Here is a 21,866-nt window from a genome sequence, read left to right on the forward strand (position 1 = left end):
CTCGACACTCCCTGTCAGTCAGCGCTCTCCCAACAGCCCTTTGAAAAAGACCAAACAAATTAATCAACCATGGTGACTTTTTTTTATTCCCCTTGTCACAGCTAAAGCCTTTTGGTACCCCACATCAAGTTGCTCTAGATGAAATGCTCAACAGGGTCAGACAAAAACAGATGGCGGAGAAACAACACACTAACTGTCAAATAATTTAGACTTTAAATTTTTTCACTAGGTGAAAAAATAAGTGTGAAACCATCCGAAACCCTATAGTCTCCAGCACCACAATTTTTTCAGAACTGCAACCTACCTGGAGTCTCCAGAAGTCCAAGGTGTCAAGATCTCAGAGACTTCAGTTAAAGAATCCTAAAAAAATGACCCCACTTAATAAGAATCACAAGCAAAAATGTTGGAAAAATACATGGTTATGCTTTCAAACCTGTCTTGGCGTATCACCAGTCCTACAGATTTTGTATATCTCCCAATATCTGACACAACCATTTCAGGTTTTGCAGTCTCTTCTAATGAGCTCATGAGTTGAATCCGGTGTGATAGATGAGGGCCCTGCGTCTCAATCAGCTCCCTAGTTCACTAGTCAGAGCACTGATCAGGACATAAGTCAATTGGCTGACTCCTTGATCAGTGCCCTGACAACTAAACTAGGGAGCTGATTGAGAATCACCCATACAAAATTATATAATGAACTATAAAGTGAAGATCCTGCTGTAACCTACTAATAAGGACTCAGTATTTCCAAATCCTTCTAAAGACATTACAAATTATTTGGAACAGTACTCTAAATCAGTTGTTTTCAAACCTGTCCTGGAGGCACCCCAGCCCTGCACATTTTCTATGTCTCCCATATCAGACACCCCAATTTAGTTCTTGTGGTCTCTACTAACGGGCTAATGTGATAAATGAGGGAGACACACAAAATGTGCAGGGGCTGGTGTGCCTTCAGGACAGGTTTGAAAACCACTTCTCTAATGTGTTACTATAATGGATATATTTTGTGCATTTGTTATTTGAATTAGCACTAAATAAAAAAGGGAACAAAGCACAGGCAGCTGAGTGAGGAGATGGTTAAAGCTCATCAGATCTCATTGCTCAGTGAAAAACTAGTTTTCTTGCATGTGTCCGTTTTTAACGCGCCTCAACTATCGTACAGTCTGACATTTATGACAGTTTTGATCTTACAGTGTGACATGGCTTACAGCACTGATTATGTTTGTACAGCCTGACATCGAACAATCGTGAAGGACTATAATAAATCTAAAGGTGTGCAGTATGTAACTTTTTATTGGAGGTGCAGTTCGTTGAAACAACACCAGTCCCAGCAACACACTTCCAACACTGTCACAATTCACCAGTGTAAGTGCCCGTGCTCACCACCAGGGGGCACTCCAATCCGGACTGTCATTCTATCATAAACTACATTACCCATTATCCTTTGCCAGGACTTATGAGCACTCACTGTTTACACCTGTGTCTAATTATTCTGTTTCTGCCTGGTTATCTCTGTTATTAACTGTGAAGTCTTGTTTTTTGTAGACTGCATTTTTGAGCATTTTCCTCGGTTTCATGTCTGGTTTGTTGGATTTTTTGCCTGTTTCCCGGATTACCCATTTGCCTGTCTCTCCTGTCTTGTTTGCCTTTTTGGACTGTTTGCTTGTGTATGACATTTTGCCTGCTTTTGACTCTGGATTACCCTCTTAATAAATACCGCATTTAGATCTCCTACCTTCTGTCTCAGAGCGGTTCTTTACAATAGTTCAACATTTTAAGTGCCATTGTTTTATAAAATGTTTTATTGGCTGAAATTTTGAAAGTCCAGTTATGCTTTCAAATTGTATGTATCTTCCTGAAGAAAAAAAAAAACCTTTTACGTTTTATAATTTTGAATAGACGTTGATGGTATTTAATATCCCTTTAGTGTAGAAAATAAATATTCAGTAATTTGAGCATGGAGTCACATTATGCCTACTGGACTGAACCATATGGCCATTAAAATTAAGGTTACAAAAGAAAATTGTATTAAGAACGAGAATATAGAAGTATGTTGAGATATATTTAATACTTTAGTATTAAACAAAAGAGTTACACGCACAGTATGGGAAAAATATTGATAGCACTCAGACAGCAATGTTCAATTGTGTATCTAAAAGAAATGTATCTGAAAAAATAGATACATTTCTAGTTTATTTGTTGTTCAGAAAATATGAGACCATTGAAAATGGTTACCAATTAACTCATGGAGCCACATTGAGATCCCTATACCTCTGAAAATTAATGGGCCTTAAAATTAAGGAACCAAAAGTAAAAAGTGTTTTAAGAATTGGAATCTAAAAGGATCAAAAAGGATATTAAGGTATCTTCAAAATGAATTACAGGCATGAAAACTTAAAAAAAACACGTGCTTTTTCCCTTTTTTTGAAATGTGACTCGACATTTGGCTTATAATGCAACAAAGATTTCTAAAGTCAACATATTTCACTAATAGACCTACCGATCTCTGTGTGAAAATAAAATAATGATGCCATCTTTCTAAAGTTATTTTTACACCCCTGTCCACTACAAAATATTGAATTACTCAGTAAATATACATCCATGACATTAAATATTTTGTCTTTTTTTTCTTAATTTATGACTGTCTTTCTTCAGAAACAAAATTAACAAAATCTAGGACATTTTCAGAAATTTGGCAGATTTTGACACAGAATGACTCAAATGTGTTTGTCTGAGAGCCTTTATACACACACACTTAACTGCAGACACTGAAATAACTATACTGTGTGGTACAGTACACATATTTTGAGTGTCCCTCATTATGTCCCTTATTTTCTTAAAGAACCACGATTGTCCCTTATTTTCTTATCCAGAAGTTGGCAACCCTACATATAAAACCCCTTCAATATAGTTACCTCAGGGGAGGAGAGGAGTTAGCAAAATAATAATAATAATAATAATAATAGAGTGCAGGCACTTCTTTTGGGCCACTTAAAGCACTGCAAATGATTCTCCTAAAGAAAAGGGAAAAAAAAGATAAAATTAAATGTGATATACACAGCAACCTTTAATATGAACCGGGCCCTGAGAAAGATTGTGGAGAAGGATTCCAGACCTTGGGGGACCTGCGGAAGCAGTGGACTGAGTCTGGAGTAGAAACATCCAGAGCCACCGTGCACAGGCGTGTGCAGGAAATGGGATACAGGTGCTGCATTCCCCAGGTCAAGCCACTTTTGGGCTACAGAGAAGCAGCACTGGACTGTTGCTCAGTGGTCCAAAGTACTTTTTTCGGATGAAAGCAAATGTTGCATGTCATTCGGAAATCAAGGTGCCAGAGTCTGGAGGAAGACTGGGGAGAAGGAAATGCCAAAATGCCTGAAGTCCAGTGTCAAGTACCCACAGTCAGTGATGGTCTGGGGTGACATGTCAGCTGCTGCTGTTGGTCCACTGTGTTTTATCAAGGGCAGGGTCAATGCAGCTAGCTATCAGGAGATTTTGGAGCACTTCATGCTTCCATCTGCTGAAAAGCTTTATGGAGGTGAAGATTTTGTTTTTCAGCACGACCTGGCACCTGCTCACAGTGCCAAAACCACTGGTAAATGGTTTACTGACCATGGTATTACTGTGCTCAATTGGCCTGCCAACTCTCCTGACCTGAACCCCATAGAGAATCTGTGGGATATTGTGAAGAGAACGTTGAGAGACGCAAGACCCAACACTCTGGATGAGCGTAAGGCCGCTACGAAGCATCCTGGGCCTCCATAACACCTTAGCAGTGCCACAGGCTGATCGCCTCAATGCCACGCCGCATTGAAGCAGTCATTTCTGCAAAAGGATTCCTGACCAAGTATTGAGTGCATAACTGAACATAATTATTTGAAGGTTGACTTTTTTTTCTATTAAAAACACTTTTCTTTTATTGGTCGGATGAAATATGCTACTTTTTTGAGACAGGAATTTTGGGTTTTCATGAGCTGTATGCCACAATCATCAAAAAATCATTTTTATCATTACATTATGGAAAATAATGAACTTTATCACAATATGCTAATTTTGTGAGAAGGACCTGTATATTATCATAAACAGATCATATGCTGACATGACTGTTGACTTTCAACTGATAGATTGATGTTGAGATAGACAAGTTGGTGGTGGACAGCTTAGAAGATGGTGACTCAATCTACAGAAAGTTAGTTAACAATTGGTTAATAACCTTTTGCAAAATAACACTGACATTCAACAGACACTTTTTTGTAAAATCTGTAGATTGACACTTGAAATGTACCTTATAGTCTATAGGCAGTTAGTTGAATGTATGTTACTTGTCTGTTGAAAGTTTTGTTGAATGTCAACTGATGCACTGTTGACAAGCTACTGAATGGCTCCTAATAATTAGTTGAGTGTCAACAAATGGACTATCAAAATAAAGTGTTACCCAATAATGATCATACATTAAGACTAGTGCATACACATTATAAATTAACCCAGAGATCAGTATAGGCTATGACATTGCCATAACGATCCACCATCCAGTACGTATTGGATCTTATCCAGCTACATCATCGTGCTACAGGCTGCAGCGAGGGGTGGCTTGTTTTTTGAGAGGTGTGAGGACAGTGGCTTGCTGTAGATGCGTGTGAATACTAAAGTGAGCTGATCAGCACATGAGTTCAGTACTCATCCTGAAACTCCATCTGGTCCTGTTGTTTTATTGCAGTTGATGATGGATAATACTCTCTTTACCTGATAGTTCTGGAGAGTGAATGGCTGATCGCTCTGGAAAGCTGCTGTCTGCATCTGGGTCTGTCCTCCTGCTTAAGCTGGTGCTTTCCTCAAAGTGGGCGAAGAATCCCAGGCAACACGTGTATGTGGGGCCCACGTGAGTTATACATGGGCTACAGGGGTTCAGAGAGGGCATGGGCTCAAAACGGGCATCTTATCTGGGGCCCACTTGGGTGAACTAAGTAGGTCCCATATGGGCAAACCCAGCTGGGCTCCCCATGTGGGACCTAGTTGGTTCACTAATGGAAAATGCATACATGGGTTTAAAATGGGCTACTTAGTGGTCTAACTCATTCACAGTCAAGACAAGTGCAAACACAGTCAATTCCAAATGTTGATTATATGGGTAGATAGTATACATATATCACCCTTAAAAAATGTTGATTTGTTAATTTGACACTTAAACGCAATGTGACTTCAATCTAATCAAAATCTTAAAATGCCAGGACAACTGCAATTTTACCAAATAATCTGCCATATAGTTAGCCTATAAATCTAGACGCACCCTAGCAGCAGCAAATCTAATCTGCCGTGAGTGTCGTCTAGCAACTCTCAATACACTTCTGAGCTGTAAACGCAAAACTCTGGTCGGGCCAATCACATCGTGTATAAAGTCGGTGGGCGGGGCTTAATATAATGACGATGGCCGAGCTTCTACACAGAAAATGGCGAACGGCGGTCTTTCGAATCAGCTTTGACCGCGACTCTGGAAGACTTGGAGTTAAGCTTTTCGCTGAGAAAAGAACGGCACTGAAGTCATTCTTAAGAAGGGAAGATGTGTTCTGAGTTTTGCCGACCGGATACGGCGAATGTTTAATCTATCAACGAGCTCCGTTTCACCTTCGTTGCTCTGGTTGGTTGTAGCGCTATCCTATCGCGTGCAGAGGGAGTTTGAAAGACAACCGTTTATCCCGCCCCTCGGATTGAGCCCTGTCTATGGTGAGTTTCCAGACCAAACATCTTGATGTGGGTCTGGCTTGTCAGGCTATAGTGGTAACACGCATCAAGAGCAGAGAAAAAAGGCAAAAAAAAAAGTTGTTGTGATCACAGCTTTTATTCAAAAAGTGTGCACATTGAGTGAAATTCTTAATTACCCATAAATATTTGTGTTTAATTATCCATAAATCTTTAATAAATATTTATTTTGTCATAGAACAACCCCAGTCAGCAAATTTCCTTTGGCCCAGATCTGGCCCAGATAAACAGCTTAGATGTGGCGCAGATTAGATTGTGTTTGCCGGCCCAGATCTGGCCCACTGATTCTTTACCACAGCTCAGCCAAAGCAGTGCCATAACTCCACCAAACATGAGCCAAACAACACAATTGTATGTGGGCCTTAAATGGAATTTTAGTATGGCTGAGTATTGTTAAAATTTAATGGCCCACATGCAACTTTGAGCATTATGTAAAAGTCTTATTAACTCCATGGTAAATACAACACTCAACAACAAAAATGTATTCAATAATTTACTTTTGACAAATATTTACAGTAAATCAGAAACCATTTATATTAATATAAATAACATTCAAAGTGTGACACCAAATTTCAAGTGTGTATTATGCTAAACTAGCAATGAGAGTTAAAGTAGAAGGGAGAGGGGAAATCACAGTAACTTGCTAAAGATAACAAACAACAACTTCACAAGAGAAAGAGAAAGTCTAAATGTTGTTGCAACCATATATGAATAAATTAAAATGCATATTTTTGTATTAAAGAGAACTTAAAGGATTGCTTTTGCTGCTTGAGACTTTATTAGTTATTTTGTGTTTGAATAGCCTAATTAGTTTATGAATACGACAAGTTACTTAAATATTAAATGTTTAAAATACTGCATTAACTTATAATTATAGTGAAAGACGACTTCCCTCTCACAGGGAGAGTGCATGCATTTTTTTTTTTTTTGCATGGCTGAATGTTGGACTCACGAACAATAATCTAAATGCGAACAATTGGAAGTGGCGGTACTGAGTACTGGCGCGTACCGGCCCACTTAAAGCAATGATTCATTTGCATCCTTAAGTTACCAGTTCAGGGTTGGCAGACTGATCTCATGAAATGGCGTATGTATGACAAGCCAATTCGTATGCCATTTTGGCGTACTATAAAGACGCATAATCGCTTTTTAGCGTGTTTATCAATGCCGTTTCATTCTACCCCCCTACACTGCCACTACCCATCACACACACACAGCCCCAAAACCTACCCATCACACACACACACTGCCCCTAAACCTACCCATCACAAGAAACATTCTGCATTTTTACATTTTCAAAAAAACATAATTTAGTATGTTTATAAATTTACCTTGTGGACACACACACATATTCAGACACATTTTGAACGCGTAACTCAAACTCTTCCCTAAACCTACCCATTTGTGTATTATAAAAAAACAGGATAACAGGCAGATATGACTGCAGGCACAATTTATTCAGAAAGTACAAATATTCCAAGTGTTCCGAGGCCAAACAATTGATTTGTGTGATGTGCCACCGGAAGAAACGTCAGGTCAGCCTTGACAGCATTGGCTGTCGTGTGTCTCGTGGCCAATTGCGTCATTACGTCAGCTTTGATTGTAAAATGCCATTGGCTCTCGTGTGTCTTGTGACCGATCGCGTCATTCTAATTGTCGTCTTGTGTATCTTTTGAATCAGAAATATTAACGAGTGCGTGTGTGTTCTTTTCACGAAGGGGCACAATCATCATTTCAATGACTAAAACATTAAGATCAACTCTGTTCTTCACATGAAGATATCGTGACTTCAGAAGACCTGGAATGCAACATGAGTTAATACTTTAAATACTGTTTTTTGTGTAACAGCTGTAAAATGTTTTTTACTGTTTTTTAAGTAAGTTTTATCGATTAAACTTATCAGCAATTAATCAATCATTGATTAATCATTAATGTCCACTATATATATATATATATATATATATATATATATATATATATATATATATATATATATATATATATAGGTAAAATAAACATAAAAACCTTGTACCGTAATCACAAATAACCAAACAAGTCATGTTAATTAATCATTGAAAATTTAATTATTTCAATCTTATGATAATTTTTTAATTATGAGGTCTAAAGTCTTGTTGTCTTTGCTCTCGGGGAAGATGCACCAGTTGAATGGGTGCATCATCTCTGAAAGTATGAGGTCTTGAGTCTTGTTGTCTTTACTCTCGGGGAAGATGCACCAGTTGTAGGCATGTGCCGATATCAGTTTTTCATGTTGCAATTAATTGATGAAGCTTTTATCACTATATACGATATTATCACGATATTTAAATAAGTTGCAAAAAAAGTTGTCATAGCATAACAGCTTTAAGAACTATTTTTGTAATAACAAAAATAACTGAATGTTGAAATACAATAATACAATGCACCAAAAATATATACAGCTCTGAAAAAAATTAAGAGAAATCAATGTTAAGTGGTCTCTTAATTTTTTCCAGAGCTGTAAAAGTACATTTTTCAAACAGATTAAAGTGCACAAGAATTAGGCTATAAAGAACAACGGGTAACAAATTAATATAAGGTCTCATTATTTAATGCATTAACTAAGATTGAGCAATAGCTACATTTTTAAAAGAAAGTATTATGTTTTTGGTAATGATAGTTAAGAAATACTGATCATTGTTAGTTTTAACTTAGGTCGATTAAAAGGTTATTTTGTTATTAAACAGTAACTAAGAAATTAACATTACTAAGAATAATGAATTCTTTATAAGCATTTTTCATTGTCAGCTTGGTAATAATAAATTAACATGATAACTAATGAAGTCGTAGGCCTATGTCTTTTGGACAAATAATCCAAAAAAATTCTAATCATTAGGGCATGTTGTAGTCCAGATTAAAACATAATGTTTAAGTGAGGCCTTGAGTCTTGTTGTCTTTACTCTCGGGGAAGATGCACCAGTTGAATGGGTGCATCATCTCTGAAAGTATGAGGCCTTGAGTCTTGCTGTCTTTACTCTCGGGGAAGATGCACCAGTTGAATGGGTGCATCATCTCTGAAAGTATGAGGTCTTGAGTCTTGTTGTCTTTACTCTCGGGGAAGATGCACCAGTTGAATGGGTGCATCATCTCTTAAAGTATAAGGCTTGAGTCTTGCTGTATTTACTCTCGGGGAAGATGCACCAGTTGAATGGGTAGATGCACCCATCTTCACCCATGCACCCATGGGTAGATGCACCCATCTTCCCCGTGCATCTGAATGGGTAGATGCAGATGCACGGGGAAGATGCACCAGTTGAATGGGTGCATCACCTCTGAAAGTATGAGGTCTTGAGTCTTGTTGTCTTTACTCTCAGGGAAGATGCACCAGTTGAATGGGTGCATCATCTCTGAAAGTACGAGGTCTTGAGTCTTGTTGTCTTTACTCTCGGGGAAGATGCACCAGTTGTAGGCATGTGCCGATATAAATTTTTCATGTTGCGATTAATTGATGAAGCTTTTATCACGGTATACGATATTATCACAATATTGAAATAAGTTGCAAAAAAAGTTGTCATAGCATAATAGCTTTAAGAACTATTTTTGTAATAACAAAAATAACCGAATGTTGAAATACAATAAAACAATGCACCAAAAATATATACAGCTCTGGAAAAAATTAAAAGAAATCAATGTTAAGTGGTCTCTTAATTTTTTCCAGAGCTGTAAAAGTACATTTTTCAAACAGATTAAAGTGCACAAGAATTAGGCTATAAAGAACAACGGGTAACAAATTAATATAAGGTCTCATTATTTAATGCATTAACTAAGATTGAGCAATAGCTAAATTTGTAACAGAAAGTATTATGTTTTTGGTAATGTTAGTTAAGAAATACTGATCATTGTTAGTTTTATCTTAGGTCGATTAAAAAGGTTATTTTGTTATTAAAAAGGAACTAAGAAATTAACATTACTTCGAATAATTAATTCTTTATAAGTATTTTTGATTGTCAGTTTGGTAATAATAAATTAACATGTCAACTAATGAAGTCGTAGGCCTATGTCTTTTGGACAAATAATCCCAAAAAATTCTAATCATTAGGGCATGTTGTAGTCCAGATTAAAACATAATGTTTAAGTGAGGCCTTGAGTCTTGTTGTCTCAAGGCCTCATTATCAGGTCTTGATTATTTTTGTCTTTACTCTCAGGGAAGATGAACAAGGTGAATGGGTGCATCATCTCTGAAAGTATGAGGTCTTGAGTCTTGTTGTCTTTACTCTCGGGGAAGATGCACCAGTTGAATGGATGCATCACCTCTGAAAGTATGAGGTCTTGAGTCTTTACTCTCAGGGAAGATGCACCAGTTGAATGGATGCATCACCTCTGAAAGTATGAGGCCTTGAGTCTTGTTGTCTTTACTCTCGGGGAAGATGAACAAGGTGAATGGGTGCATCACCTCAGAAAGTATGAGGTCTTGAGTCTTGTTGTCTTTACTCTCAGGGAAGATGCACTAGTTGAATGGATGCATCACCTCTGAAAGTATGAGGCCTTGAGTCTTTACTCTCAGGGAAGATGCACCAGTTGAATGGATGCATCACCTCTGAAAGTATGAGGCCTTGCGTCTTGTTGTCTTTACTCTCGGGGAAGATGAACAAGGTGAATGGGTGCATCACCTCTGAAAGTATGAGGTCTTGAGTCTTGTTGTCTTTGCTCTCGGGGAAGATGCACCAGTTGAATGGGTGCATCACCTCTGAAAGTATGAGGTCTTGAGTCTTGTTGTCTTTACTCTCGGGGAAGATGCACCAATTGAATGGGTGCATCATCTCTGAAAGTATGAGGCCTTGCGTCTTGTTGTCTTTACTCTCGGGGAAGATGCACCAGTTGAATGGGTGCATCGCCTCTGAAAGTATGAGGTCTTGATTATTTTTGTCTTTACTCTCAGGGAAGATGAACAAGGTGAATGGGTGCATCACCTCTGAAAGTATGAGGTCTTGATTCTTTTTGTCTTTACTCTCAGGGAAGATGCACCAGTTGAATGGATGCATCACCTCTGAAAGTATGAGGCCTTGCGTCTTGTTGTCTTTACTCTCGGGGAAGATGAACAAGGTGAATGGGTGCATCACCTCTGAAAGTATGAGGTCTTGATTCTTTTTGTCTTTACTCTCGGGGAAGATGCACTCGCTGAATGGGTGCATCACCTCTGAAAGTATGAGGTCTTGAGTCTTGTTGTCTTTACTCTCGGGGAAGATGCACCAGTTGAATGGGTGCATCATCTCTGAAAGTATGAGGTCTTGAGTCTTGTTGTCTTTACTCTCGGGGAAGATGAACAAGGTGAATGGGTGCATCTCCTCTGAAAGTATGAGGTCTTGAGTCTTTTTGTCTTTACTCTCAGGGAAGATGAACAAGGTGAATGGGTGCATCATCTCTGAAAGAATGAGGTCTTGAGTCTTGTCTTCTCATCTTCTTTATGAATGTGATATGTGGTGCTGTCTTCTGATTGCTTTCATTCATTGTGCTCTAACAGTGAATGTAATGTAGTTCCCTATTTCTCATTTAACTGATGCACGGGAGCCCCTACCTTCTTATGTTCTAGGATTTTCATCCACTGGTTCTCTTCCATCTGCTCTAGTGTTGGCCGGCGATCAGGATTACGGTCCAAGCACTGGAAAATCAGGTCATGGCAAGCTGTAAAGTGTTCAGAAAGAGTGTAGGTTAGGTTTAGGTTGCTAAATTTGACAGATCCTCTGATAACTGTTTGTGTCAGTGTGTTGTGTTTTCACCTGTAGATTTGGCCGGATTCACGTCGACGCATTTGCGCAGTATTGCGTTGAAGGTTTCAAAGGGCAAATATCCATGTGTGATTTCAAAGAGCAAAACTCCCAGTGCCCAGACATTTGCTGGGCCTGCATGGAATATGGTGTACCCTATGACCTCGGGTGGGGTGTACAAGTCTGATCCTATAAGAGAGACTGACAGTTTTAGTGTCCAGCAATTTTTGTAATCAAGAAAACAATATCATGTGATCCGTAAGATTCCAAACATGGCCAAAACAGAACAGGCCAACTCACCTTCATATTCACTGCTGTTAAAGCCTTCAGTACTGATAAGACGAGCACAGTGGAAATCAATTAAAATGAGCTCCAGACTGTAGGGAGTCACCAGGAAGTTCCTCGAGTTTATATCGCCATGGTAAACTCCATTTTCATGACAGTGTTTGATTGCTTGAACAGCCTGAAGCATTAAATAGCATGCTTGTCTTTCAGTCATGTCATCTGCCAACAAGATGTAATCATCCAAGTTCTTGCATTCAGGTTTCTCCATAATGAGGATGAAGCTGCTCTCATTCTCAATCCATTGGTTTAATTTGATGATGTTGGGGCATGAGGGAGCTTGTCCCAAACGAAGCATCAGTGCTAATTCTTCAAGCACAGGTTTGGAATAATCAGGCTAGAGAGAGTAAAACAACAAAGGTTAGTTAGGTATAAGTAACTCCTAAATTAGAAGATGTGTATTTCAAGAAGACGTGTTTATGTTTGCTTTTTTTATTTGTTACTTTTGCCAACTTACAACATCAAGATAACGGTTAGTTCTGCGCTTGGGGATGCACTTGATGGCAACCTTAATTCTACTACTGAATACATGGGTACCCTCATACACCTTGCTGAATCTTCCTGATTTGATCAAACTACCCACTTCAAACAAAGACAAGACAGATCCTGAAAGATGCACAAAGAAACAGAATATGAGTCTGCAAGTTCCTTTGATGGTTTGTTCTGATCTTATCTGCAGTATCTTTAAGTGATGTCAAAATATAATTTTATAAAGTCATAAAAAATGAACAATAAAACAGGGCAGAAATAATGTGAACCAAAGCGATACTGTCTCACCTTGAAGCAGGTCGATTTCCTGATCTGGCGACTCTTCTTCAGGCGTTCGAGGCGACTCTTGAGGAGAGTCATCTACTGCTTGCTTGATCTCACAGTCATTTTTCACAGGTGATGACTTGAGATCTGTACTGTCCTGATCCCACAGACACACCGGCTCAGAATCATTTACATCCGGCTCTGGTGTAGGAGACTGGACTCTGTCAGAGTCGCGGCATTGAAAGAGGTGCTTTACAGCCTCAGCTAGCCTCTGGAAGGTGGCACGGACTGCTTTCCCCCTTGGTTTTTTATCTTTTACTAAAATGAAGAACATCGAAGAGCAAACTATTAGAAACTTCTCTGACCAGATTAAAATGTGAGAAACAACCAATTAAAAAATGAAATATGACAACAAATGTCATTGTTTAAATGTTAGGCAGTTACTTTAAATGATGTTACATCAGAATTACAGCAGAAAGTAATTATGAATAGAAAATAACATAGCATAAATAACATGAAGCAAAGTAATAAGGACTTACCGTTAGGCAGATCAGAACTGGAGGAATTCGGCATTTGCTCAATAACGGAGAAACCCGGCACACACAACGGCAATGACGTGAGATCCTCACAGACCTGGCCTGGAAGACACACCAGCTCAGGAACGATAGGACCTCTGTCAGCCGTCTGCTTGATCCTGGCGGGACCTTGGACAGACTTTACCTCTTGATCAACTGGATGAGTGTCTGGCTGTGGTGAAAGATGCTGGACAGTGTCTGGGTCACAGCAAAGGAGGGGAATCTTCACGGCTTCAAATAATCTCCGGAAGAAGGCACATAGTTTTTTCTTCTTCCTCCCTTTTGTAGGCTTTTCTATAATTAAGAACAATGAATAGCAAACTATTAGAAACATACAGATCAGAAACAGATTCCGTTTTCAACAAATTCCTGACAATTACACTTATTTTCTCTGATAAGCAGATTCACGGAAAACATACTTCTGCAGGGCTCCAGACTAACATTTGAAAGCAGTAGCACCAATGCCACTAAGTTCTACAGTGGCATTGGTGCTACTGCCAGACATGGGCAGTATTTCAATTAAATGTATTTTAAATACGTATTTAATTACTTTAGTGTATTTTGTAATTTGTATTTTGCAGGTGTGGAAAAAATAAAATGTAGTTTGCAACAAAATATTTCGAGGGAGTGTATTTGAGTATTTCAAATACTTAAATAGTTAAGAAAAATCACCATATGCTTATCACCATAGTAAATGATTTTGCCATATTTTCAGTCTGATGTTGGCAATGGCAATGTCCAGGTTAGATGCACGAAAATCACGTGACACCCTTAACAGCTTTGGACTGGGTCTCTCCAAGAAGTGAACGAGTTTTGAACACAGGAGAAGAAGTGGCGTAGCCTGACAAGCCAGACCCACATCATGTCCGGTGTGAAGCTCAGCGCCGCGCCTTTAAAATTCGAACACATTCAATGAGTGTACACACACACACCGATGGCAGCATTCGGTGCTTCTCCGTGGCGACTCAGGAAGTTGTTTAAAATCCTGCCGCGCCACACAGCGCCATTTCAAGGTTTTATATTAAATGTATATTTCCCTCAAATTGTCAATGTATACTAATTTCACCCTGTGCTACAAGATCATGCAGCTCTCCTGTCAGAAGGCGATTCAAAATTGAGCTTGCGTGTATATAATGTGCGTGTCTGGTGTGAGATCCTGAGACACGGCGCTGATCTTCGCGTGGGGTGCCTTTAGGCACAATCGGCTTAGGAACATGCATGTAAACGCACTCAAAGTTCTCTTTTCCTCTCAAGGTAGGTCATTTTTTTTAGGTTTATTAGGTTTAGTTTATTAGTAGACTAGTATCGTGCCCCTCCCAACCCATTCACACAAACACAGATGATTCGACTATCGGTCGACCATAGAAAGATTCAACAATTCTGATTCGAATGTGTAAATCCTTAGTCGAGGACACCCCTACTTTAAACGCTGTTTTTTGGGGGGGGGGTCAACAGCTTATAAAAACTTCTGGGTTTTTGGTTCTTTTTAGTTTGTTTTCTGTACCCCTTGTGACATATCAGCTTTTAGACATTGTTTGTTTTTGTTATAAGTAAAAAATAACATGGAGGCAGCCTCACGCAATAGAAAGTCAATGGAGACGGTTGGTTTGTTTCCCCCCCTTTCAGATTGTGTGGGCGTGGCTTTCAGATTATGATGCGTGCCGCTCTGTCTCTATTGGATAGCGCTAGAACCAACCAAAGCAACAAATAAGGCGAAGCGTAGAGAAAACACATCTTCCCTTCTTAAGAATGACTTCAGTGCCGTTCTTTGTTCTTTTCTCAAAGAAAAGCTTAACTCCAAGTCTTCCAGAGTCGCGGCCCAAGCCGATTCGAAAAACTGCCGTTTGCCAGCTTCTTTATTTTCAAGTAGCACGCAACTCGGTCGTCATTATGTTAAGCTCCGCCCACCGACTCTATACACGATTTGATTGGCCCTCCCAGACTTTGGCGTTTACAGCTTAGAAGTGTATTGAGAGTTGCTAGACGACACTCGCGGCAGATTAGTTTTGCTGCCGCTAGGGTGCGTCTCGATTTCTAGGCTAGAAGTGGCACTGCTCCTCTTAAAAACGGCATTAAGGTTAAGTCTTTTGTGAAAAATATACAGTCTACACTAGGGGTGTAAGAAAATATCGATACACGTGAATATCGCGATATTATGTTTGGCGATACTGTATAGATTCTCAAAAACGCTGTATCGATATTTATATATTTATTTATTTACATCCAAGATTCGTGGCTTGTGTTCGGTTTAAACCACAGACTGTATAACACCCAACCGCTAGATGGCAGTGTTATCTCAGAACGTATAACTGACCCGGAGCTGGAGAAGCGCAAGGTAAAAGTGCGTGCATCACTAGTGTTTACATTAGCAAACCCAGCTCTCAAGACGATAGAATTATTCCGCTCCTGCAGAATACAGAGCTGAAGTGTGGACTCATTTTGGCTTCAGCTAAAAAGAAGCCACTAAGGAAATCGACAAGAAACATTTTGTTTGCAAAATAGGCCAAGTTATAATCTAATACTCGGGAAACACATTGAAACAGAGCTCGCTTAACATCCTGACGTCACCCGCGCTGCTGAGAAGTGTTTCGATAGAATGTACTGCACGTTTTCCTCTCAGTAACAAAATAAACACACTCCAAAACTGACAGCGGTGGCAGGAGAACAAAAGATAACTGCGATGTGGATATGGATGCACCAGCTCTGTAACGTTACTTGAAATAGCACTTTATACAATAGACTGCTTTATAGAAAACAGCTTTAGGCCCCGATCACACAGAACGCGTTTTTCAGGTTCGAAAACGCGAGGCGCACTGCGCTCCCTTTTTTGGTCAGCGTTTTTTCATTCAAAAATGAGCAGTGCGCTTTAATGTTTCTAGGCAACCCCCAAATCACCTGTACTGTCAGTCAAATCAATGTAACGGTCAACACAACGAAAGGCCCGCCTCTTCATTCATTCGTTTGGACAACAGAACATAAGCGTGATGATGTTGCGCGCTTTTCTGCTCAGAGTTGACTTTTTTTTAACTTCATGCGCTCGGAGCGCTCCTTCAAAAACGCGAGGCGCCCATGGCGCATAAGCAGTGCGCATAACGCTCTCTGCCAACCGAAATCCATTCAAAAAAGTTGCCTCTCGCTGCAAAAACGCGTTCTGTGTGATCGGGGCTACTGTGTTAAATATAAAACAAACAGTCATTCTGTCATGAAATGGACTACACTTTCTGTTGTTAAATACCCACTGCTATACTGTGAACCTTTAAAACATATACACATAAAGTATCCTGCAGTCACTTAACATTTCCCTTAACTTAGATTGCACATTGCATATGATTAGTGATATAAATTATACTTTATTAATTAAATACTTTGTCTCGTGTTTTAGGCTTATGGTTGTGTTCTTTATTCTTTTAAATTATTAAGAACAAAAACACACAAAAACGAAATATCACAATATATTGCCTCTCTTACAATATCGCAATATATTACAATATATCGTATCGTAACCCCTGTATCGTGATACGTATTGTATCGCCAGAGTCTTGGCAATACACAGCCCTAGTCTACACACATATTGCACACTGAACGGCATTATAGAGAAAATTGTGCCTTATGAGATCGTCGTAAGCTCATAACTTCACTGAAATCTCCATGCTAAGCAAGTGTTCACGTTTTTAAATGTATTAAATATGAGAAATATTGATAATCTGTCGGAATTTGTATAAAATAATCATCAATCCCATTGTTTTTCAATAATTGCGCACGCAGCGTGATTCTACTATGGAAAAGGAATACGTGGTCAAGGCCTGACGCTACGTTCACACCAAATGCGAATTGAGTGTCAAAATCGTGTCTACCACGTCTAGTTTGACGCGTGAACATTTTGAATCCATTCTAATTGGACGCGAGCAGAAATCGAGCATTTGAAGCGAAATAGACGCACGCTAAAGGCGCTCCAGGTGAAATATATTAAGCATTAACAGCCACACGTGGTTCAGCCAATGCACTACCTGGATTATCTTCACTGCATGTATATTTATATTTAAATGTATATGTAAATAAAATATAAAGTTATGAAACTTCACTTTGCCCTCAGTCAAAATTATTTGGTAGGCAACAATAGATTAATTGGACCAGAGATCACCCATTAGATGTACATAAGACAAAGCATATGTCATGTTTAACCTCTACATAGACCTCCGAGCCAGCGGCAAACGCCAGAAGGTCTGGACGAGGAAAGGCTGCTCTCGCCGGGGTTAACGAATGCTGAGCGCCCGCAGATTGCCTGGATCTCAACTCCAAAAAACGCAAGTGTTCTTTTTAAATAGGCACTGTCTTTATAGGTAAACCACATATTTTAGCTTTTAACGACTACATTATCAACTGAAAAGCATTAAAACTAAATTTAGTGACAAAATATCAGTATATTTTTAATTATATGCAGGGTTTATCATGTCACTTTACCACGTGACAGCAGCAAGCAGGCTCCTCATTGGTTAACATGGCGCAAATTGACAGCAAAGTTCAAATTTTTCAACTCAGGCGTAGATGCGAATTCGCTTCAAACGCGTGAATGCACAAAAAGCATCACTCGTGCAAGACGCTCAAATCGCTTCAAATTCGCTGTGAAATATATCTAAATTATCGAAATATTGTACATGTACATATCGCAATTTGTACATTGCAACGGCACGCAAAATCTGAATGCTTTTAATAGGCTACTTCAACTTTGTGAAAAGTGTATGTTTTAGGTCGATGCATATAACAGAGAATAGACTGGGTACACAACTGTTACTTATGTGACTTGCTTGATGTTAAAAAGAGTTATTAAACACAATAACTTGTGAAAACAACTGCTTGCAGTCTCGCACTGTCTGTAACACAACGAAATTGGCTCACAAGGGTGTGATCCTTTCAGTTCTGTTTCATGTCTTGTTACCAGATAACATGATAACACGTCAGCAGTGTCACTGTGCAGTCACGAACGCAGATTGAATAAAAAATCCCGGAAGAGAAGACAATGCTGAATTAAGTCGTAGTTTTTGTTATTTTGGGACCAAAATGTATTTTTGATGTGTCAAGAGATTCTAACTAACCCACAGACATCACATATGGACTACTTTGATGATGTTTTTATTACCTTTCTGGTCCTTCTGGAAAGGGACAGTATACTGTGCATTCATTTTCAATGGAGAGATAGAAAGCTCTAAAACTAAATGTAAAATATCTTAAAATGTGTTCCGAAGATGAACTGAGGTCTTACAGGTGTGGAATGACATTAGGGTGAGTCATTAATAATATAATTCTCATTTTTGAGTGAACTAACCCTTTAAAGTAACACCAGCCCAATACAGTAAACCTACCGCTGTCTGTCAAACAACAAAAGAACAAGAGAAAATATCTATTTTTTTGGCTGAATAATCTTTGTAGCTTTATTATGTATCACTGTATATTTCATTCATGTGAAGACTACAGTTTTTAGTTCTTACATTTAATAAACAAAGATAAATTAAAATTACAAAAATAATTGTCCACCACTAGTTCAGGTGTCTTTTGTTTTTCTGCATGCTCTTGATGTTAAGTTTCAGGTTGATATAACTATTGCCAAGTCAAGCTAATTGTTTTTGGTATTTAAATATTTGTATTACATTTGATTTGTTTCTTTAAATTTATGTTAAATTTAAATTGTCAGATTTGAGACACATTTTTGCAAAAACACTGCTGGTCAGAAGTTGTCGTTACTCTTTCTTTTCCCAGAGAGAATGTGAAACACATAAACGGTATCATTCTCAGTTTTTAAATGTTTTTTTAGAATAATTTAAATCGACTTTACACACTAACAGCAATCGTATCTCATATCGCTTTATTGAACAAGATATTGAATATCGCATTTTTCTTCAATAGGCCTATTGCACAGTAGCTACAAAATAATTTCAAACCGTTTATAACATCATAATTCTATGCTGATTTTAAATACATCCCAGAAACGTTACACTAACTTAGTCAGGAGAGGAGCCCTGCTCATCAAACGAAGGAAGAGAGCAAAAGACGTTAGCCTACTAAGATCACTGTGCGAGATTAAAACAAAAATCAGCCGTTGTTCCATCTCACCGGTTGGGCTGTTCTCCACGATGTCCTTAATTTCGCTCTGATGCTCAGTGCTGATCCTCCCTGAAGCCCACGCCGTTACCACGACAGGCTTCGTCTCATCGGTCAACTCCATGCTGACTGAGTCAAAGGACATCATTTCTGAGGTGAAGCTGATGATCTTCTGCTTATCGATAGAGAGACTTTCAACTTCACTGAATAGTTACTGCTGTAGATATGCTGCTAGATTATACTATAAACTTGTGTAAACTCTCGAGTTTGCTCTTAAAACTGTTTAAGTCAATAGAATCACTCTGATAAGTTGCTGCTGCTCTCGCTATTTTCGAAGCTTGAGTGCGCACTTTATAGCTCTGTGACGTCACACTAGAGACTCACCTGTTTATTTTCGAAGTTTACAGTGGAGTGGAATTGAGCGGTAGACCGAGTACAGTTGGTACACTTTTTGCTTTTTCAGTTACCACACCAAAACTGAGGTTTGAAAATAAGTGATTTTTTTCAAATGGCATTTCCTTTACTTGTCTACTAAAATATTAATAATTATTAACACCCATAAGTCATATTTGCCACAATTAGCTCATAAACACAATAAGCTTTTTTGTTCCAACTGTACCCATGTTGGGTAGCCTACAGTTGGAACAGTACCCGAGTACAGTTGAGACACCCATCCGTAATGCTGTAAAACTGCCCAACCAATTAAATAAAGTAGTTTGAACACCGTTTCACTGAGTTATTATTGTAGGCTTACTCAAGCCCAGTAGAGACTGAAAAGTGAAAACCATACCTATGAAAAAGGTTTTCGAATCCATATTTTACCTCAAAGCATCCATAAACTCAAGCTCATGGGAACCAGGGTACAGGGGTACATTTGTGACACCTCGAATAACTTGTGTGCACAACAAGTCTGATCTGTGATATTTACTTCGCACATGTGTGTTAGCGTCCTCTACAATCGTGGAAAATTTGAACTAGAATCCTATTGCAGCACATGCAATTTAGTTGCACGATTAAATGCTTTTCTTATAGTATTTTTGTCTTATTTCAAGTCCAAACATCAAAAACATTAAATAAAAAATAAAGTAAGAAGTATTTACTAGACTAGTACAAATCTGTCTTGTTTTGGGATTTTATTTTTATTTTCCTATAGTTTTTGCTTAAAATAAGCAAAATAATCTGCCAATGGCAAATGACCGTTTATTATTGATAAATAATCAAACAAAATTCTGAATGGAAATTTAAAAAAAAAACAACTCATTTTTAAAGGTATTTTACAAATTAAATGAATGAAATAAAAATCTCTCCCAACCAGTCGCCATTACTACCACATCTGCTTTTCTTCCACTCTTGTCTGAACTCAACTCTTTCCCTCATATGAAAGCATATATATATATATATATATATATATATATATATATATATATATATATATATATATATATATATATATATATATATATATATATATATATATATATATATATATATATATATACACATACAGGTCCTTCTAAAAAAAATAGCATATTGTGATAAGGTTCATTATTTTCCATAATGTAATGATAAAACTAAACTTTCATATATTTTAGATTCATTGCACACCAACTGAAATATTTCAGGTCTTTTAATGTTTTAATACTGATGATTTTGGCATACAGCTCATGAAAACCCCCCCAAAAAAAATAGCATATTTCATCCGACTAATAAAAGAAAAGTGTTTTTAATACAAAAAAAGTTAACCTTCAAATATTTATGTTCAGTTATGCACTCAATACTTGGTCAGGAATCCTTTAGCAGAAATGACTGCTTCAATGCGGTGTGGCATGGAGGCGATCAGCCTGTGGCACTGCTGAGGTGTTATGGAGGCCCAAGATGCTTCGATAGCAGCCTTAAGCTCATCCAGAGTGTTGGGTCTTGCGTCTCTCAACTTTCTCTTCACAATATCCCACAGATTCTCTATGGGGTTCAGGTCAGGAGAGTTGGCAGGCCAATTGAGCACAGTAATACCATGGTCAGTAAACCATTTACCAGTGGTTTTGGCACTGTGAGCAGGTGCCAGGTCGTGCTGACAAACCAAATCTTCATCTCCATAAAGCTTTTCAGCAGACGGAAGCATGAAGTCCTCCAAAATCTCCTGATAGCTAGCTGCATTGACCCTGCCCTTGAGAAAAAACACTGTGGACCAACAGCAGCAGCTGAGATGTCACCCCAGACCATCACTGACTGTGGGTACTTGACACTGGACTTCAGGCATTTTGGCATTTCCTTCTCCCCAGTCTTCCTCCAGACTCTGGCACCTTGATTTCCAAATGGCATGCAAAATTTGCTTTCATCCGAAAAAAGTACTTTGGACCACTGAGCAACAGTCCAGTGCTGCTTCTCTGTAGCCAAAAAGTGGCTTGACCTGGGGAATGCGGCACCTTGTGCCCATTTCCTGCACACGCCTGTGCACGGTTACAACTTAGTAAGTTTTGACGTAAATGGGCACTAAGTTACAACTTATGCACTATTAAATATTTTTGCGTTGCACCATTGAACTCAGTTGAAGCGTAACTCTACGTAAACTAATTATTTACGGAAGCCTCCGATCAGGAGTAAC

Source organism: Pseudorasbora parva, chromosome 23, assembly GCF_024679245.1.
Source record: "Pseudorasbora parva isolate DD20220531a chromosome 23, ASM2467924v1, whole genome shotgun sequence".
NCBI lineage: Eukaryota > Metazoa > Chordata > Actinopteri > Cypriniformes > Gobionidae > Pseudorasbora > Pseudorasbora parva.